The following is a 7689-nucleotide window of genomic DNA, read 5'->3' on the forward strand; positions in this document are numbered from 1 at the left end:
ACCCTGTATAGCTAACTCCAACATTCACATATAGAGTGTCTATGGTTGTTCCGAAATATATATAGATGTGTCGACATGATAGGTCGAAACATTGTATACGTGTTTATGGTATCTCAAGATTACATAATATACAATACAAGTTGATTAAGTTATGGTTGGAATAGATTTGTTACCAATTTTCACGTAGCTAAAATGAGAAAAATTATCCAATATTGTTTTACCCATAACTTCTTCATTTTAAATCCGTTTTGAGTGAATCAAATTGCTATGGTTTCATATTGAACTCTATTTTATGAATATAAACAGAAAAAGTATAGGTTTATAGTCGGAAAAATAAGTTACAAGTCATTTTTGTAAAGGTAGTCATTTCAGTCGAAAGAACGACGTCTAGATGACCATTTTAGAAAACATACTTCCACTTTGAGTTTAACTATAATTTTTGGATGTAGTTTAATGTTCATAATAAAAATCATTTTCTCAGAATAATAACTTTTAAATCAAAGTTTATCATAGTTTTTAATTAACTAACCCAAAACAGCCCGCGGTGTTACTACGATGGCGTAAATCCGGTTTTACGGTGTTTTTCGTGTCTCCAGGTTTTAAATCATTAAGTTAGCATATCATATAGATATAGAACATGTGTTTAGTTGATTTTAAAAGTCAAGTTAGAAGGATTAACTTTTGTTTGCGAGCAAGTTTAGAATTAACTAAACTATGTTCTACTGATTACAAGTTTAAACCTTCGAATAAGATAGCTTTATATGTATGAATCGAATGATGTTATGAACATCATTACTACTTAAGTTCCTTGGATAAACCTACTGGAAAAGAGAAAAATGGATCTAGCTTCAATGGATCCTTGGATGGCTCGAAGTTCTTGAAGCAGAATCATGACACGAAAACAAGTTCAAGTAAGATCATCACTTGAAATAAGATTGTTATAGTTATAGAAATTGAACCAAAGTTTGAATATGATTATTACCTTGTATTAGAATGATAACCTACTGTAAGAAACAAAGATTTCTTGAGGTTGGATGATCACCTTACAAGATTGGAAGTGAGCTAGCAAACTTGAAAGTATTCTTGATTTTATGTAACTAGAACTTGTAGAATATATGAAGAACACTTAGAACTTGAAGATAGAACTTGAGAGAGATCAATTAGATAAAGAAAATTAAATAATGAAAGTGTTTGTAGGTGTTTTTGGTCATTGGTGTATGGATTAGATATAAAGGATATGTAATTTTGTTTTCATGTAAATAAGTCATGAATGATTACTCATATTTTTGTAATTTTATGAGATATTTCATGCTAGTTGCCAAATGATGGTTCCCACATGTGTTAGGTGACTCAAATGGGCTGCTAAGAGCTGATCATTGGAGTGTATATACCAATAGTACATACATCTAAAAGCTGTGTATTGTACGAGTACGAATACGGGTGTATACGAGTAGAATTGTTGATGAAACTGAACGAGGATGTAATTGTAAGCATTTTTGTTAAGTAGAAGTATTTTGATAAGTATATTGAAGTCTTTCAAAAGTGTATAAATACATATTAAAACACTACATGTATATACATTTTAACTGAGTCGTTAAGTCATCGTTAGTCGTTACATGTAAGTGTTGTTTTGAAACCTTTAGGTTAACGATCTTGTTAAATGTTGTTAACCCAATGTTTATAATATCAAATGAGATTTTAAATTATTATATTATCATGATATTATCATGTATGAATATCTCTTAATATGATATATATACATTAAATGTCTTTACAACGATAATCGTTACATATATGTCTCGTTTAAAAATCATTAAGTTAGTAGTCTTGTTTTTACATATGTAGTTCATTGTTAATATACTTAATGATATGTTTACTTATCATAGTATCATGTTAACTATATATATATCCATATATATGTCATCATATAGTTTTTACAAGTTTTAACGTTCGTGAATCACCGGTCAACTTGGGTGGTCAATTGTCTATATGAAACATATTTCAATTAATCAAGTCTTAACAAGTTTGATTGCTTAACATGTTGGAAACATTTAATCATGTAAATATCAATCTCAATTAATATATATAAACATGGAAAAGTTCGGGTCACTACAGTTTTCACGCTGACTCTTATCTTCAATAGTCTCAGCTGAGTGCATTACTCTTCGAACCACTAAAAACTCTCCAATATCAACAGCAACAAACTCTTCACTATCAGACTCATCATATGCTGGTTCAGTTTCAAAACCCCCTTCCAAATCTTCAATCTTCTTTAATGTAAGAGCACGCTGGTTAGGACATTGAGCTTGAAAATGTCTAAATCCATGGCACTTGAAGCATTTCCTTCTATCATCTTTAGGACCAGCTACAACCTGCTCTTTGCCTTTAGATACTTTGGATGCTGCCTCATTATGCCTAGGCAGCATAGTTGATTGACCCTTCATAGGCAGCACAGCTGGCTTGGAATAATACTTAAAATTAATTTTCTTTTTTGCTTGTTTCTCTACTTGAATAGCCAGCTTACAAGCACTCTCAAACGTCCATAGAGGCTGCATTTCAACTTGATCAGCAATAGAAGCATTTAAGCCTCCAACGAATCTTGCTATAGTGTGTTCTTCAGCTTCTTTAACATTTGTACGAATCTTGAGCTGCTCAAACTCTCTGATGTAATCAACAACATTCATGCTGCCTTGCTTGAGTGTATTCATCTGGATATACAGCTCTTGCTTGTAAGCTTGAGGAATAAACCTCTTTTGCATACACTCTTTTAACTTGGACCAGGTTTTGATTGTTTTCTTCCCTTCATATTTCCTTTCTTTTTTTAGATTATCATACCACATTGAAGCATACTTCTTCAATCTGATTACAGCAACTTTAAAGGCCTTTTTATCATCATAGCCTTTAACCTCCATAATTCTATCCATGGCCTGAACCCATTCAAAGTAATCTTCAGGATTAGAGGACCCTTCAAAATCAGGTGGATCTATCTTGATATCTTTCAAATCATCAGCTTTTTTTCTATGCCTTCTTCTTCTTTGTGAAGAAGCATGAGATCCATCAGTAGATTGGCTACCATCCTCAGATTTAGTACTAGAAGACACAATAGTTGTATCTCCATTTTCAGATCTAATTCTATTTCTTCTTGGAACACCATCTTCCAACAAGTTAACCATTCTTTCCATCTAATGTTGTAGAGCTTCAATAGCTCTATCCCTTCTAAGATTATGAGCTTCTTCAAGAGTCATATTCCTTCGAATATCAGCCATTTCAAATATCAGATTTAAAATAAACCTTCAGCAGCAAATAGAAACCCAGATCTGAAATAAAGCTTAACAGCTCTAAAACAGAGTATGAACTGAAATAACAATAAAAATGATAAGAAAGCTTCGATTTGAACAACCTAAGCTCTGATACCAATTTGATGCGTGATTATGACTTTTAAAAACACAATTTTTTGAACAAGCTTTCTTCTCCAACAGATCTGAACACAAACCCCCAAATTGTAATAGCAACAACCCCAAAACAGAGTATAAAACTCTGATATAAGAACACAAAGGATAGAGAATCTAAACCCTTAATTGATAAAGATACCACCACAATTAGAGATCTAGAAACACTCCAAGTCTTCAATTACAGCTGATAAAGATTCCACCACAACTATAATATCAGATATGAAGATTTGGATTTCACCACAATGTTTGATAAAGTAACACCACAAACACTGATAAAGAAACCACTCTTAGCCACCGGAATCAAAGATTCGTAAAGACACAGAGATTTTTGTAAATAGATAAGCTCTATCAAACTTTTCATTCAATCATCAACTGAGTTTTACAATTACATGAGCTCTCTATTTATAGGAGAAGCTTAACAGCTACTTTCTAGATAAGACAAAAATATAAAAAGGAAATGGAGACAAAAAGGACAAACAGTTACAAATTAGCCAATAAGAATAAAGGACACAATCTGCAAAAAGCCTGCCACTTGTTAGTGCTCCTTCCCATGATAAAAGCATCCAATGCCAGATAAGAATCTTCCTTGGACAGCTAACATTCTACTAGAACAGCCACACACGTGTTTAAGCACATGATCTGACCGGTTTATTGAAAAGCATAAGTAAACTTTGAATTGTATCAGCAAGTTGGCCCTTTAGAAAGAAAATAGCGTCGCCTGCTGGTTGAACTTAGTTTCGTGTGCTGGTTGAACTTAAAATTCGTCAGCTGGTTGAACTAGCTGGCTCGTCTGAGTATAAATTTGCTGGTTCGATTTGCTGGTTACCCGGCTGAGTGAATTAAAGCTTTACTGGCTGAACTAAGCTCATTTGCTGGTCCGGCTAGCTGGTTCTTCTTAATTGCTGGCTTGCCTTCAACTATCAAAAACTTTATTCATCAAAACATAACTATTTCAGTTTAAGGACTGAAGTAGGGTCACCCCTGAGCTTCTTGAACTAGCTCCAAAAACACTTAGATGATACGAAATAGATGGCAACACGACCATTGTTTGGCCTGATTCGGGTGTAACATCTTTTGAGCTCGTGCTGGCTGTGTTGCTGGTTACATTGCCCAGCTCACCCGCATCATAACCACTTAACCCTTTATTTACCCTTGTCAAACACAATAAAATAATATACACCGAACAAGTGTGTCTTCAACTAAATACGAAGTACTAAACATTCCGATTATAAATTGCTAGCGCGACTAGCTCGAAATGGGGTTGTCAAACCCAATAGATCTATCCATAGGATTCGCGTTCACCAGTAGAAACCAGTGATTACAGTTACCTGACTAGGAAATATTTTTGTTCAACTCACAATGAATAATTTAAATCAACTTCCACTTGTGTCCAAAATATAAAATAAATTGCATGTATTCTCATCCCAAAAGAGTTAAAATAGAAAAATGAGACTATAACTCACCTTAAGCAAACGAAGTAAAAAGGAAACACGTGTACGAACAACAAAGACAAATGATCAAGAATGATCACAACTCCGACCTAAAAATAAAGCAGGTTGATATAATTAACTAACTTAGGTCAAATCTTAGTATGTTAACCATAGTACTAGTTGTAGTAAAGCAAAGAACAGAAATCGGTATGATTTGGTATGATCAGGACAACGTATAACGCGTACTTTCTATTTTTAGTAAGTTTCCATTTTTGGAAAGTTTCTATTTTTGGTAAGTTTCTATTTTTGGAAAGTTTCTATTTTTGGAAAGTCAACATGTGAAGACCCGTCCTAATCCATCCGGACGAAGACCATATCGATTATGAACGATTCAAAACAGTTGATTACATCGCGAGGTACTTGACCTCTATATGATACATTTTACAAACATTGCATTCGTTTTTGAAAAGACAATTTTTCATTACATCAAAAATTGACGGTAGGCATACTATTTCATAATATATGTAACTATAATTGACTTTAAATAATCTTGATGAACTCAACGACTTGAATGCAACGTCATTTGAAATATGTCATGAATGACTTCAAGTGAGGTCTCTAATATGAGCAAATGCACAACGAAAGATTTCGTTCATACCTGAGAATAAACATGCTTTAAAGTGTCAACCAAAAGGTTGGTGAGTTCATTAGTCTAACATAAATAATCATTTCATAAATTAAATAGACCACAAGATTTCATATTTCCATTTCTTAAAAACATACGTCCCATGCATAGAGACAAAAGTATCATTCATATGGATTGAACACCTGGTAACCGACATTCACAATATACATATAAGAATATCCCCATCATTCTGGGATCCTCCTTCGGACATGATATAAATTTCGAAGTACTAAAGCATCCGGTACTTTGGATGGGGCTTGTTGGGCCCGATAGATCTATCTTTAGAGTTCGCGTCAATTAGGGTTTCTGTTCCCTAATTCTTAGATTACCAGACTATATAGGGTGATATTCGATTCGATAATCCAACCATAGAATGTAGTTTCGATCACTTGTGTCTATTTCGTAAAGCATTTATAAAAGCAGCTCATGTATTCTCAGTCCCAAAAATATATATTGCAAAAGTATTTAAAAAGGGAATAATGAAACTCACCATAATGTATTTTGTAGTAAAAATACATATAACGACATTGAACAATTTAAACAATGGGAGGTTGGCCTCGGATTCACGAACCTATATCATTTATGTATATATTAACACACATAATTGTAATCAAATAAATTCATATATATTATATTTTAAATTATATATCTTTTATTTTTAATTTGTACATATTTAAAATAGTTAATACTTATATAGTTTAATATTATATTTAAAATCAATAATTTGTTATAAGTAAATTTTTATGTAAATAATATATATTTACCATTATGTGTAAGATTATGGTAGTTGGAATATATATACATTTATATAGAAAATATTTATTTGCTATAATAATATTGTTAATGTAAAAGTAGTAATCATAACAATAATAATAATAATAATAATAATAATAATAATAATAATAATAAAAATAATAAGACTAATACTAAAAATACTACCTTAAGTAACAAGCCTTCAAAATAAATAAACACCTCTGCCCGAGTTTGAACCCGAGACCTCTCGCTATCCAGACACTCATTCAAACCAACCATCCATTTCTGTTTTTCTGTGTTAACTCACGATTTAATATTAATAACCAGATCTTTTTCTGTTTTTCCTTTTTCTTCTTCTTCATTTTATTACTATCATTTCAGGTATCATCTTGTCACTCACTCAATATCATGATCTTGGTCATCTTTATTTTCGTGAATCATCTTAATCATAAATCACCATTTAACATCACCTTAGTAATACCATTTAATCTCCATCACTATCTTAAATCACGATCACCGTCATCCTATCCCAAACATCATCTTTATCATCGACCCATTCTAATATAATCATCATATAATATCATCACCTATATTCATCTTAACTTATCATCATAGCAATCATAAACTGTCTCGGCTAAATCAACAAAGAACTCGGTCCAAAATTTGATCACTTCTCACGGCTCAAGTGATTTGCAAAAGTCCAAAGAAAATGAAACAAACTCAAACAAAAACTGGCCCAAGTGAGTCCCCAGTATCCTGTGGCCCAACAAAAAAAAATCGTGTCTTTGCTGTCTGACCTGGTACGCTAGCTGCAATAGGCGAGACATAAATACATATAAAGAAGGAAAGAAAAACGCCTGTACCACTTTATATTTAATCATCATCACCAACATCATCCACTATCATTATTATAAACCCTTCACCTCAACCTTTATCATCATTATTCTCAATATTATTAAACCGTTACTATCATTAACAAAATTGGAACACCTTCGGTCCCCTCAATTATGAAGTCAAATTTGTTTAATCAATCACATAAAGGTATTTTGGTGCTTTATCTTTTTAACCATGAACTAGTGGGTTTCGGTTTATATTAAACTAGTAACGTGGCCCAAGATAGTTTTGGTAACCAACATTTTTTAAAAGCAAGTGGTATTAGCTTTCCTAAAGTTGTCGACCAATTTAGGAAAAGTATAAAACATTGTATCATTAACATCCTTTATATATACATATCACCTTTGTATATTATCTCCATTCGATTGAGCTAAAGCAGAAACACAGATACGTAGAATAGCAGCAATGGATAGATGGTTTCGATGGGTTTCATCTGAAACAAGAAAACAGTATAGTAGCAGGTGAAGTTATCGGA

This window comes from Rutidosis leptorrhynchoides, chromosome 7 (assembly GCF_046630445.1).
Source record: "Rutidosis leptorrhynchoides isolate AG116_Rl617_1_P2 chromosome 7, CSIRO_AGI_Rlap_v1, whole genome shotgun sequence".
Lineage (NCBI taxonomy): Eukaryota > Viridiplantae > Streptophyta > Magnoliopsida > Asterales > Asteraceae > Rutidosis > Rutidosis leptorrhynchoides.